Consider the following 14,552-nt stretch of genomic DNA (forward strand, 5'->3'; position numbering starts at 1 on the left):
GGCCCCGCGGAGGTGTGCGCCGAGCCCCGCCCCGCGCACTCACACCTGGCGGAGCCGCGCGCCCCGCGCATCCCGACCCCCGGCCTGAAGCGCCAGCCCCGCGCCGGGTCCTGAGCTCGCCCCGGTTCGGCCCGGGCGCGGCCCTGCACTGCACCCCGGATGCAAGCTGTCCGAGGGTGGGGGTCGCCAAGGTGGCGACCGTCCCCAGCAGCCACACCCGCCCCCTCCCCGCAGGCACGAACGGTTCCTTCCGGGGCGTCGCCGGCACTTTTCCCGTCCAGAGTCTGGGCGGGGCGTGGCCTTGCCAGGTGGCAGCGGGAGGAGCGGCGCAGGGAGCGGCCTGGGGCCGGGTGGTGGTCCTTAGGCACCGCCCGGGGGGGATCGGAGTCCGCAGACAGGCTAAGTGGACCGGGCAGGACCCGGCAGGCGAAGTCCCTACCGTATGTGCCCTTCTACTTTCTTGGTAATCCAGAGGGCAGACTGCCTTGACTGCTTTATGAACTGGGGCCTCAGTTACCTCATCTGTACAATGGGTACGTTGGACCAGATGATAACTTATGTTGCATCTGAGAAATATGAACACCTTCCCGGCATCAGGTACTGCGCGCGGTCAGGGCCTCGACGTCGGAGCGCAAATACAAGGGCACGCATCTTTATAACCTGGGTAACGCAGTAAGGAGAATGTGAGTTCCTGAGCAAAAATTGTGCAGAATTCTCTCTGCTTTTGTATCCCTAAAGAAGTTTCCATAAGAAAATGATTTTTTAATACAGAGGGAAAAGTGATGAATTTTGTCAAGCGGGTGTTGTCAGAATTTTACTGAGGTAATTCCAAAACAAGGTTTTAAAGAATGAGCAGGAATTTGCCAGGCAGCCAAGGTGTTCCTGGAAGAGGGAAGGGCGTGGCGGAGCGGGAGGCGCTCGGCATCCCAGAACCTGCGGAAACAGATACGCAAGGGCCGCGCGGTCCAGGGATGAAAAAGGGAGCAGAGGAAGCGATCCCGGAAGCGCCCCCAAGCTCTCAGCTGGGGCGCAACGCTGCCTTCTGCCCGACAATCCAAAGCCTGTTCGGAAAATTAACATCACCAAAACACCCTCTTCCCTTTTCCCTCTTCTCAAAGATCCAAAAGCAATTCCATTGCCTGCTAGAAAGTAGAAAACCTGCCTAAGTAAGATTTGAGGCACACTTGATTCCACCAGATTGTTCCACCTGCTCCCCTTCTTAAGAAATCTGTCCAGCCACAGGCCTGCAAGTCTGGCCACATGACCCGTCCCACACCCTCTGGCTAGACTGATGGACGTTGGACTCCACCTGGGTCAACCTCCGTCTCCTTATCTGCGGACCTGGGGAGGAGGCGAGGGAGGGAAGAAGCCACAGGCCTGGAAACTGGAGATGAATTGTTAACATCTGTCTTTGGGTTCTGGGATAGCCACACATACTCCCCCAAGGGCCACTTGGACAGGTTCCTGCAAATTTTGCTCCAGCCAAGGCAGAAATGAGCTCTGTCCTGATTCTGGCCAGTAGTCATGATGATTGCACCCCCATCCTGATGCCTGACCTTCCCAAGGCCAAACTGCCTATCAGGAATTTGTCTAATGGGCACATTAGGGGTTGGTCACTTCACTTAGCTCAAGTCAGAGGTGCTCTGGTGCACATGCATCCTCTGAGCAGATAGATCCTGGAGTTGTGGAGGACCCTTGGGTGTTCTCTGTGTGCGGTTGGCCCCTTCATGCTAGCATTTCTGCCTGGGTTATAATTCACAGACACCTGGGCACCTAGGAATGAAGACCCATGTGCTGTACTGATACCGTGTTTGTGTGTGTGTGTGTGTGTGTGTGTGTGCATATGTGTGTCTGTGTGAGCACTCAGTCACTCAGTCATGTCCGATTCTGTGCGACCCTATGGACTGTAGCCCACCAGGCTCCTCTGTCTGTTGGATTCTCCAGGCAAGAATACTGGTGTGGGTTGCCATTTCCTACTCCAGCAGATCTTCCCAACTCAGGGATCAAACCCACATCTCTGGCATCTCCTGCATTGGCAGGCATATTCTTTACCACTGAGCCACGGATGGGGAATTAGTGATACTGCACATACAAAAATATACCAAAAATCTGAAGGAAAGACAGGAGGAGGAATGAAGAGAAAGGAGGAGGAGGAATGAAAGCATTTTCAGGATGCATGAAGGTTAATAGTTTAAGCATGAAATTCTAATTTTATGGACAACTCTCTTTAAAATGTATGATGTAATCACTTGCCTTCATGACTTGTTTTTCAGTCACTAAAGCCAAGTTCGACTCTTTGCGACCCCATGAATGCAGGATGTCAGGCTCCTCTGTCCTCCACTATCTCCCGGAATTTGTTCAAATTCATGAATAGAGTATACCAAACCTTAATCATTTTCTCGTGGCTCAAGGTCATCATAAATGACATATTTAACTGTTACAGACTCACATCTTGCTCCTTCAACATAAATGCTTTCAGACACTTTTTGAGGATCTTCAGAGGATGCCTTGCAGTAGGTATTATACTTCTCAAGGGGAATCCGCCCACTGCATCCTCATGTGAGGGTAGAGAGGGCTTAACTCAAGACGCTTTGTGGTGCTGAATGAAAGAAGCCAATCTGAAAAGGCTGCAGAATGTATGACTCCAGCTATACGACATGCTGGAAGAGGCAAAACTACAGAGACAGTAATCGGTGGTTGCCAAGAGGTGGGGGGGGGGCGGTGAAGAGGTGGACCACAGGGATTTTTAGGGCTGTCCGACACTGTAGGGGTGGCTACGTGGCAGGAAACATTGATCCAAACCCATATGATGTGTGACACCTATGTAACTCTGATGCAAACTATGGACTTAATAATAATTCATTAATAATAATTGGGCTTCCCTGATAGCTCAGTTGGTAAAGAATCCTCTTGCAATGCAAGAGGCCCCAGTTCGCTTCCTGGATGGGGAAGATCCGCTGGAGAAGGGAAAGGCTACCCACTCCAGTGTTCTGGCCTGGAGAATTCCATGGACTGTATAGTCCATGGGGTCACAAAGAGTTGGACAAGACTGAATAATTGATAATCAAATATCAATATTGGCTTATCAGTTGTAACAAATGTACCACTCTAATGCAACATGTATCATAAGGAGGGAGACCCCCGAGGGGGTGGTGCATATGGGAACTCTCTGACTCATTAAATTTTTCTGTAAATCTAAAACTGGTTTTTTTTTTGTTTTTTGTTTTTTTGGCTGCACTGTGATATACACAGCATTTTAGTTCCCCAAGCAGGGGAACCTGTGCCCTGCAGTGAAAGTGATGAGTCCTAACCTTTGGACCATCAGGGAGTTCCCTAAAACTGCTTTTTTGGGAAAAAAAAAAAAAAGTCTATTTAAAAAAAATAAAAAAGTTTGTGGGTAAGGTTTTTATCTCATGGAGTGGATTTTAAATTAACATGTAAGCTTTTAAGGAATTAAATTAGGTTCTTGGACTCAGAGGGATAAAGGCAGGACAAAATGAAAAAGAGGCTTTTGGACCCAGTCTTTTAGAAGGAGGACCCAGGCTGAGAAAGTTATTTAGTTGCAAACTCAGTTTTCCAAAGAAAAAGGAAGTCTGACTCAGAGGACTGCGCCAAGGCTGAAAGAACAACCCCCCCAGGGCGAAGTCCTTGAAGAACCCATCTGCACTGATTTATAGGGTTAGAGCCTAAGCCTGGAGTCTGAGCCCACACCACGACGGCTGAGACTTTCAGGATCTTGGGGTCGGGTGAGGATATTTTCCATGTGGGAAGGATGTGAGCTGTGGCCATAGGCAGCTGTATCAGACTGTATTTTCCCCAAACCATCACAACGGCATCTCCTAGCCCTTCCTGCTCCCTCACCTGTGAGCTTGGCATTGTGTCCCCCTGTGTCCCCTCCCTTTGCAGCTGGGAAGGCTTGTTGTTTGATTGTAACCCTTGACCTTGGAGCCCTGAGCCACTCAGTAAGGGTCTGTTGCATACACAGACCTCTGTATGCAAGGAAGCCCAGAGCATGGGGGGTGTATGAGATAACTGTTGCCACATAACAAGTTAGCACGAACTTAGTGGCGTAAAATGACACACGTTCATCATGGCCCAGTTTCTGTGGTCAGGAACCCGGCCACCACTTAGCTGGGTTATCAGCTTCAGAGCACCTCCCGGACTGCAGCCGGGGTTATTGGCAGAGGCTGAGTCTCATCTGAAAGCTCAGCCAGGGATGTGTCCACGTCCAGGCTCACACGGTTGTGGGCAGACTCAGCTCCTCAAAGCCTCTTAGATGGAAAACCTCAGGTTTTAGCTGACTAAATCTGAGTTTCTTGCCACAGGGGACTACTCCCAACTTAGCAACTTGTCCATCAAAGCCAGTAAGAAAGATGGGTCGCTCAGTCGTGTCCAATGCTTTTCGACCCCGTGGACTGCAGCACACCAGGGTTCCCTGTCCTTCACCATCTCCCTGAGTTTGTTCAAACTCATGTCCGTGGAATCGGTGATGCCATCCAACTGTCTCATCCTCTGCTGCCCCCTTCTCCTTCTGCCCTCCTCCTGCCCTCAATCTTTCCCAGCACTGGGGTCTCTTCCAAGGAGTCTCCTCTTCGCAAGAAAGATGGTCGGCTGGCAAAATGGGCATTACAATCTCGTGATCTGTTCGTGAAAGCAGCCGCTCGTGAATACCAGGAGGTAGAGTTCCCTGGAACCATCTCAGAAGCCATCTGGAACGGTCACAGCAGCCGCTCGGGTGGGCAGTCCTGGATTTCCCAGCCCAGGTGCAGAAACGTGAGCACAGGGCCTTCCTGGGGTCCCCTCACTGTACCTTCTCCCATCTTCCTGCCCCAACCACGACCTCTGCTCTCTGCCTCCATTTCTGAGCTCTGCGGCTTCTGCTCACTTTTTTCTTCTCTCTCTTGTCAATTTCTTTCTGGTCCTTTCCCTGACCTATCCCCTCAGGATTCCAGGCCCGAATGGTCAGACTTGGCTTTGGCAGGCCACCTGGGGGTCATTGCTTTTGTCTCCTGACCCCAGAGGGGCTGGCTCACACTGGGTGGTATGGCCACCTTTGCCTGGCCTCAGCTCAACCCCGTGGCTCTGTCCTCTGCTTGGCTCAGCGTCTCTGCTGAGTCAGACTCTTCTCTGACTTGTGGCTGTCCCCGAGCTTGAACTTGTCAGATGACTGGGGCCTTACTGTGTATGTATGATTTACGGTAAAGGTGTGGCTCTAACAACATTCTCCTGTGCAATGTGGGAGTGAATCTGCCCCCAGCTTTCCAGAAAGCACTTGGCAATGAAATTTAAAAGACTTTAAAAAGCACCCAGGTGCTTTATCCCAGTGATTATACTGTTTTTTCTCATTGGTTGATTCAATATATATTTCTTGATGACTCATGATGGTCCCTGCCCTCTGAAGCTTATACTTTAGTAGGGGAAACAAACATTAACCAAGGAACCAAATAAGAAGGTACAGTGAGGATGTCCCTGGTGATCCAGTGGATAAGACCCCATTACCTCAGAGGCAGGGCGTATGGGTTCGATCCCTGGTCAGGGAACTACGATACCACATGCCACAGCTCAGCCAAAAAATAAAAATATAAATAAAATATGTTGTATGCAGCTTAAGTTTTATGAAAAAGAAGAAGGTACAGTGAGGGTGTACACTAAAAGGTTCACATCTGGGGTCTAGGGTCTGGGGGAGTTTCTTTGTAGAAGGGGAGATTGGGCTGAGATCAGAAAGATGAACAAGAGTTAACCAGGAAAAACAAAGGGGAAAGAGTCTGCAGGCAGAGAACAGCCTTGCAAAGGCTGTGGGAAGAAATATGGTCCATATAAGGAACTCAGATATGAAGATGATAACCACTCTAATAGCAGAAAGAGAAGAGGAACTAAAGAGCCTCTTGATGAGGGTGAAAGGGCAGAGTGAAAAAGCTGGCTTAAAACTGAATATTCAAAAAACTATGATCATGGTATCTAGTCCCATGACTTCATGGCAAATAGAAGGGGAAAAAGCAGAAGCAGTGACATCTTTTATTTTCTTGGGCTCCAGAATCACTGTGAATGGTGACTGCAGCCATGAAATTAAAAGACACTTGCTCCTTGGAAGGAGAGCTATGACAAACCTAGACAGCTTATTACAAAGCAGAGACCTTTACCGACAAAGGTCCATATAATCAAAGCTATGGTTTTTTCAGTAGTCATGTACAGGGGTGAGAGTTGAACCATAAAGAAAGCTGAGAATTGAAGAATTGGTGCTTTGGATTTATGGTGCCAGAGAAGACTCTTGAGAGTCCCTTGGACTACAAGGAGATCAAACCAGTCACTCCTCAAGGAAATCAGTCCTGAATGTTCATTGGAAACAGTGATGAAGCTGAAACTCCAATACTTTGGCCACCTGATGCAAAGGACCAACTCAATGGAAAAGACACTGATGCTGGGAAAGATTGAAGGCAGGAGAAGGGGGCAACAGAGGATGAGACGGTTGGATGGCATCACTGACTCAATGGACATAAATTTGGGCAAACTCTGGGAGATCGTAGCTGACTGGAGCCTGGCGTGCTGCAGTCCACAGGACTGCAAAAAGGACTTAGCGGCTGAACAACAACACGGCAGTCATCAGATGGGGCCAGGAAGGGCATTCATCAGCCAGGGCTGGACCTTTGAAGGACACACCTTAGAAGGCGCCTCTGAACTTTGGCCCTTGTCCCCTCAAGCTCGCCTTGCCTCCTCCTCCTCCTCTATCCCTCTGCTGCCCTGCGGGAGGAGGAGCCAGGGTGAGCTTTCTGATGGGAAAACTGCAGCCCAGGAATGAGGGACGGGAGGGGCTGGCATCCTCACTGACATTTCACCAGTGACTTCAGCTCAAGGGGAAGCTGGGAATCTCTGGGAAGCATCCGTAGGAAATCGCAGGCCACCCCGTGTCTTGGGTCTTGTCTTCATCACGGCCTTTCTTGTTCACTCCACTGCAAGCCCATTTACAACCGGCCCCCGACCCCAACCCCTTAACGCCCCTCCCCCCGCTGCCTCCCCCAGCCCACCCCGGTGTCTTTGCTCCTGCTGCCTGCTTCCCTTGGAACACCCTTTCCAGGAACTCAAATTGGGTCTTTGGAACCGGACGGAGTTTCTCCTCCCCCTCCTCCCCTCCCCCTCCTGCCCCTCCCCCACCCCTGCCCCTCCCGCCCCTCCCCCACCCCTGCCCCTCCTCCCCTCCCCCACCCCTGCCCCTCCTCCATCTCGGTGGGGCTTCTCCTCTCACTGAGCTGTTTCCTCTGCCCTTATCTCCGTAGCCGGGTGAAGCTAGAGTTATCTGGGTCCGTTGGAATCTCACAGGGAGCGAACAGCCACCCCCACTCAGGCCCCGCCCCCGGCCCATTCACTCGGAATCTGTGGGGCGGAGCTGTCTACGGGCTCCCTGGGCTGAGCCCGCCTGTCTGCTGGCGGGAAGCCAGAGGTCCGGGCTGAGGTCCCTGTGCCACAGGTTCTCAGCACGATGCCTTACTGCGCGAGCCCAAACTTGTGTGCCTCAGCTTCCTTGTCGGCTTCGAGGGGATAAAGATGCCTGTCCTGGGCTGGCCTGGGGTTGGGTGGTGCCCCTGCATCCCCAAGTGGATGGTGAGCCAGAGGGCAGGAGCCACAGCTTCCTCGGTGCTGCGTGCAGAAGGGGAAGAAGGGCAGCCGGTGGGAACCGGGACCCAGGCGGAGAGGAAGGCCAGGTGTCTCCACTTATCATAAGAGTCTCCAGCGTACAGTTCTCGGTACAGTTCTCCAGAGTAAGTGAGTGTTCATTGGCTTTCATTTAAAACATAAATAAATACAGGGCCTGCCAGACAGGGCCAGTGGGAGTGTTGGCAAAGGGCTGGCAGCCCTCAGGGGCTGCAGGTGGGCGAGGTCACAGAGGGGAGTCGCGGAGACACACAGGTCCCCACCCCATGCTCTGGATCGCCTTGGGCAGTCCTCATGTTATAAAAGTACCCCTCACGGGGACTTCACTGGCCGTCCACTGGTTAAGACTCTGCACTTCCTCTGCAGGGGGTGTGGGTTCGAGCCTAGCAGGGAACTAAAGTCCTGCAAGCCACATGGGGCGGCCAAAAAATTAAAAGTGTCTTTTGAGAAGTTGCCAGATAAAATACAAGCTGCCCAGTTAGGTTTGACCTTCAGATAAGCAAAATGTGATTTTTTTTGTAGTGTAAGTATGTCTCATGTAGTATTTGGGATATACTGGTGCTAAAAAATGATTATTTGTCTGAAATTAGGATTTAACTGCACATCCTATCGTTTTACTTGCTAAATCTGGAAGCCCCGTGTTCTCAGTCCCCAGACCTAGACTTGTAGTCCTGGAAGGAAGGTTTGACCATCCCCCACTCGGGGTTCCCAAACACCAGGCTGGGGCCTGGGGCCAGCCAGTGACAAGCCCTCACCCGTCAGAGGCGAAATGAAACCCGTGAGCACAGCACAAAGAGGTGAGGTTCTGCGGGTTTGTTTGGAGCTTTTTTTTTTTTTTTTTTTTAAGCAAAGCTGAGATGTTCAAAGGACTGGTCTTTTTTTTTTTTTTTAAGATTTATTTTTTATTTATTCATTTATTTTTGGCCGCGCTGGGTCTTCGTTCTTGAGCACAGGCTTCCTCTGGTTGTGGCTCTCGGGAGTTGTTCTTCGTGGCAGAGGATGGGCTCTAGGCACTCGGGCTCTGTAGTTGTGACACATGGGCTCAGTTGTCCCACGGCACGTGGGATCTTAGTGCCCGGACCAGGGATCGAAACCATGTCCCTTGCATTGGCAGGTGGACTCCCCACCACTGGAGTGCCAGGGAAGTCGCAGAGGGCTGGTCTTTATCCTGAAAATTTCCCTTCCTATGTGTACAGATGTCCTACATGAGAAAAAGTCCTTTAAAAAAATAAACGATGGTAATAAGAAGTAGCATGTGTCTTTTTTTAGATATGTCTTTTTGTCAAAATTAAAACATAGTCACTCCATCTTAAAATCTCCAATTAACAGGACTTCCCTGATGGTCCAGTGGCTAAGACCTCGTGCTCTCAAATGCAGGGGCCCGGGTTCGATCCCTGGTCAGGGAAGTAGATTCCGAATGCTGTAACAAAGAGTTCTCACTCTGCAACTAAAGATCCCACGTGCCTCAACTAGAAAACATCCCACATGATGCAACTAAGACCCAGCACAGCCATGTAAATAAATAAGTAAACGTTTTTTAATGTCCAATTTGAAAAGCAAACAAAACTGGATTGTGAAATCTCAAAGCCAGGGGAGGTAAAATGATTGTCCGCACACCAGATTCAAGGGGGAATGTGCCAGGGCCCCAGGCTCCAGCCTTACAACCTCCCACTCTGCGCCCCTCCGTGAGTCCCTGTTCAGCCCCTCCTTTCCCTGTTCCCAGCCAGCCTTCTGGCAACACCTGTTTGCCGCCCCTCACCTGCCTCTCAGAGCTGTTCTCCAACCGAGGGACCTGGCAGCCTGGCTGTGACCTCCCTGCTGTGCTTCTTCCTAGCTGGGATCCTCAGGAAAAGCCCTAACCTCTCTGCTCTTGGGTTTTCATGCCCTTGGGATGGAGACAATGACCCCAGTGCTCAGGAGGCTTCACAGGTGTGTCCACGTGCCATGTTCTTCTTGTTGCACACTTAGAATCTGTGCAGTTTTCTAGTGTCAATGCTGCTGCTGCTCCGACTCTGTGCGACCCCATAGACAGCAGCCCACCAGGCTCCCCCGTCCCTGGGATTCTCCAGGCAAGAACACTGGAGTGGGTTGCCATTTCCTTCTCCAAGTGTCAATGCTACAATTCAATAAAACCGTTTATTAAAAATTAACAGCTAAGTTAAGGCCCCATTAGCAAAGAGGCTTCCCAATTGAGAAAAGCTGACACGCTTTATCTTGCTTGGAAATGTTGTTATTTGTTGTTGTCATTACCTCCAACTTTTAAAAGGGAACAGTAATTTATTGTTTGTTGCCTGCATGCAGCTGGCAGAACCCACCACTAAGGAATAAAAAGATCTTCAGCTAAGCTCACACTTAGGGCAGTTTAATGAGGTCTTATTCTTCAAAATTAACCTTCAAACCCATTACATTCCAGGAAACTAAAAATTTACACTAGTTTTCCATTTTTAATGGGCTTACAATAAAAGGAAATATTTACAGCTCGAAATAAAATAGATGGCACTTTAAGTTCATTTTTCAAGTCATCCCAAATAGACATAAAAGGCAAAGAAAGACACATAAACCATGTAAAGAGAAACTTAAAAGACATAACAATAATAAAAAACCAAAATGCCCATCTCCATGTAACAGACAGTAAGCAAGGGACGGTCTGGAGCCACACTCAGGCAGGGCTCTCAGCTCTGCATGTGGACAAGTAGTAGGAAGCAGCCATCGCTTCCAAGCCATGACACCCAGGGACTGAGCCACTGGGTCCCCAATATGCCCAGCATCCCTCCATGAGATGGGTTCTCTGAGCCAACAGGAAATGCCTTCATTGTTCTGGAGTGGGACCACCAGGAGGCCGAGTGGAAACAGCTGGAAAACCAGGGAAGGCAGTGGAATGGGGGACGATTGAAGAGAAAGAAACATCTACTCAAGATGAGTCTAGGGACCTACCCAGTGGTCTAGTGGTTAAGAATCCACCTTGCAATGCAGGAGATAGGGGTTCAGTCCCCAGTCAGGGAACTAAGATTCCACATGTTGCAGAGTAACTCAGCCCATGAGCCACGACTACTGAGCCTGCACACTCCAGAGCCTCTGTGCCATGACAAAAGATCCCACGTGATGCAACTGAGACCCGTGCAGCCAAATAAAATACATACTATAAGTAAGACGTCTGAAAACCTGAGCCCCAAAACGCAGGCACAGTTAATGCTAATAGAGACACTCAAGAAAAATCAACCATGGAGATGTGAAATCACAGCATGATTTCCATAAGAAATGCAAATAATAGAAGAATCTGAAAATGATATGTAGGACTATCAAAGAAAGTTTTAAAATTATGAAACCCAAACAGGCTTAAATGAAACAAATATAGGCGATCATGAAAAAGAATCAGCTGGAAATCCCAGAGTTTTCGGGATCTTAATTCCCTGACCAGGGATGGAACCTGGGCCCCGGCAATGAAAGTACTGACTCCTAACCACTAGACTGCCAGAAATTCCCACCAAAATTGTTCAAACACAAAATTCAGCACAGGATACAGAAATATCAGTTCATACTCACATACTTAAGAGTGAAACTATAACACATCCGAGGATAAAAAGAAAATCTGAAAAGCTGTCAGAGATGAAAAGACAGATTATCCACAAAGAAGTGAATAGATTTTAGCAGATTTCTTGTAGTCCGAAGCAGTATTTTCAAGGGCTAAAGGAACACAACTATCATTCTAGAATTCTATCGCAGTCAAACTATCATTCAAGAGTGAGAACAGAGAACAGACATTTCAGACATGCAAAGTCTAAGCGTTCCCCTACCACAGACCTGCCCTGCGAGGAGCATGGCAGGGTCAGGAAACAGAGCTGGGAATGGCTTCACCAGATGACAAGGCAGGACAGAAATAGTACAGGATGTGGAGGTGGAAACGGAGGGGTGATGTGGATGACGGAGCCCAAGATGGAGGAGGTCATGGGGATGGGGAAGAGGAGGAGGTGATGAAGATGGGGATGACGGAGGAGGAGGAAGGGATGGGGCTAGAGAAGACTGAGGAGGTCACAGGGATGGAGGCGGAGGAGATGATAAATGTGGAGGAATCCACGGGGTGAAGAAGGTGGTGAGGAGGTGGGGATGGAGGGAAAGCAGGTGATGGAGCTGCAGCTGGAGGCCGGAGTCGACTTCATGGGGAAGGTGTCCAGCTTTCTGAATGGGTGCAAACAGCTTTATTTTCTCCTTTGTCACCGTCATTGCCCCTTAGGCAGTTGGAGAAGCTTTTCCTTCACCTTCAGCACCCAGAACTACCTGATCTTTGCTCAGCTAGACCCACTGGGGCATATTCAAACAACTAGATGATCCAACCTAAAATGTCAATGTCACACTCCATTCAAAGGCGCAGGACCAGAGATGAGACTGCTCTTCACCTCCCAGCTCCGCTGTACCCCTCCACATACCCTCTTCCATCACTCTGGCTTCTGACTCCTCTATGGGGCTGGAGGGAGAAGGAAAAGGGGCACAGCCGCTCGGGGGTTGCTGGCACGGTGTCTCCTGCCCGTGGATTCCTGAGACGGGGTGGGTGGGTGTTCAAGCACAGGCTCTGCCGTGGGGACCCCTCCAGGCCCCACCGCAGCCCCGGCCGGGGGTTCAGACCTGGCCCACCCTGAGGGCCAGTAGAAATGCAGAGTGTGGCCACCCAGGTGACCTTCAGAGCCGTCGCTGATCGTCTGCACGCAAGGCCAGGCCTCCCAAGGACACCCCACTTCTCGTGTCCCCAGGCGCAGTTCTGAAGCTCAGCAAACGCCCAGCTGAAGGTCTGCCCTCAAGGACTGCCTCTGTTGGCTGGGGTGGGATAGGGGGTATGCCCTCCCCCACTCCCCACCTCTGTTCCTAAAACCTTGCCTCCAGCCAAGCCCCTGTTAGCTTCTAGCATCCTCTGCTCTTGTGGCCTTGACTTGGGCACTCTGTGTGCTTTGAAAAGTGAGAATGAAAGTCACTCAGTTGTGTCGGACTCTTTGTGACCCCGTGGGCTATACAGTCTGTGGAATTCTTCAGGCCAGAATACCGGAGTGTGTAGCCATTCCCTTCTTCAGGGGATCTTCCCAACCCAGGGATCAAACCCAGGTCTCCCGCATTGCGGGTGAATACTTTACCAGCTGAGCCACCAGAGAAGGCCGAGAATACTGGAGTAGGGTAGCCTATCCCTTCTCCAGTGGCTCTTCCCAACCCAGGAATCGAATCAGGGTCTCCCGCATTGCAGGCAGATTCTTTGCCAGCTGAGCTGTGTGCTTTACAGGCACCAATTCATTGAAACCTCATCACAGTCCCATTTCACAGATGAGGAAACAGAAGTCACCTGCTCAGGGTCACACAGCTGCTCACCAGCGCAGCCTTAACCCAATCCCGGGCGGCACTCCTGGCACTGTGCTCGTAACCACTCTGCTGTCCTGCCTGGCCCTCCCTGGACCGCTCTGCAATCTCTGGGCAAGTCTGGAATGGAGTGTCCAGCCCCCCATCTGACACGTGCAGGCTCTGTCTTCTCTGCTTCCAGACTTCATCCAGACCCCGGGCATGGGGGAAAACCGGTTGGATGGGGGAGCCCAGGGGTTCCTGGGGTGAGGGAATAAAGGAGTGGTTATTCTTAGCCTGGACTCTTAGTATCCTATTCATAGGCAAGGCCTCCCGGGGGACGGGCCTCCGGGCTCTAACCCTCTAACCGCAGGCACTGGACTCAGCGGATCATCATCGCAGCGCCTGTGCAAGGCGGTCTGCTGACCCAGCCCTGGGCAGCCGGCGGTGACTCAGCCCTGGGAAATTACAGGCTTCCCGGGATCAGCCGGCCGAGAGGGGCCTAAATACAGGCTGGGGGAAGGAGGGCGGGGCAGAGCCAGCGTGGGGGCAGGGCCTCTCTGCGCGGGACCTGGGTTACACCTTATGGGGGCCACAGACGGGCCCCAGCAAGGGTGGGGTGCAGGGGACACAGGCAGCCGTGGGAGGTGGGGGACAAGGAGACAGGCTCCAGCAGGAAAGAAGGGGAGAGAGACCAGGACAGGCTTGGGGACTGGGCCCTGCCTCAGCTCCTCCTCAGGGATGTTGGATGAGCCCCTTCTCGAAGGCCACATGTGGACTGAGAGAGATTGGCCCTGTCCATACGCTGGCGTCTGGAACCTTCCAGTGCTCCGAATCATGACCACCCAGGAGATCACACCCGTCCATCCCAAAGGAAATCAGCCCTGAATATTCAGTGGAAGGACTGATGCTAAAGCAGAAGCTCCAGTACCTTGGCCTCCTGAGGCCAGGAGCCTACTCATTGGAAAAGACCCTGATGCTGGGAAAGATTGAAGGCGGGAGGAGAAGGGGACGATAGAGGATGAGATGGTTGGATGGCATCGCCGGCTCAATGGACGTGGGTTTGAGTGAACTCCGGGAGAGAGTGGAGGACAGGGGAGCCTGGCTGCTGCCGTCCACGGGGTCACAGAGAGTCGGCCAGACTTAGCGGATGAACACACGCAGGGCAGGCATGGGAAGCGTCTCACCTTATTGCATTCCTAAGCCCAGGGCTGGGCTGTGGGTTAGGATTTGTGAATTGGCAGGAAGAGGAGGGGCTGGAGATGATTTCTCCCTGGTGCCCCTCGATCCCCACGACCCGCCTTCCTCCCACCAGGGAGTTGGGCACAGAAAAGGACTTTCTGCACATTTCTGGCAGGAAATGGAAAAGAAAGAAGGACTGGCCTCCAGGCTTCCTTACTTCCTGTCCTAATTCCCTCAAAGTGGCCCGCCTCCTCCTCCTCCTCTGCTTCCCCTGGGCCCCACCCAGCGGATGGGGGATGTTTACACATCTGACCCGGTGACCCATATTCCAGGCGGTAAGGAGCTGGGAGGGAGGCTGGCAGGTTCTGAAAGGCCGCAGCCATTCCTCCTGAAGCAAAGGCCGGTGA

This window comes from Bos taurus, chromosome 19 (genome assembly GCF_002263795.3).
Source record: "Bos taurus isolate L1 Dominette 01449 registration number 42190680 breed Hereford chromosome 19, ARS-UCD2.0, whole genome shotgun sequence".
NCBI classification, from domain to species: Eukaryota; Metazoa; Chordata; class Mammalia; order Artiodactyla; family Bovidae; genus Bos; species Bos taurus.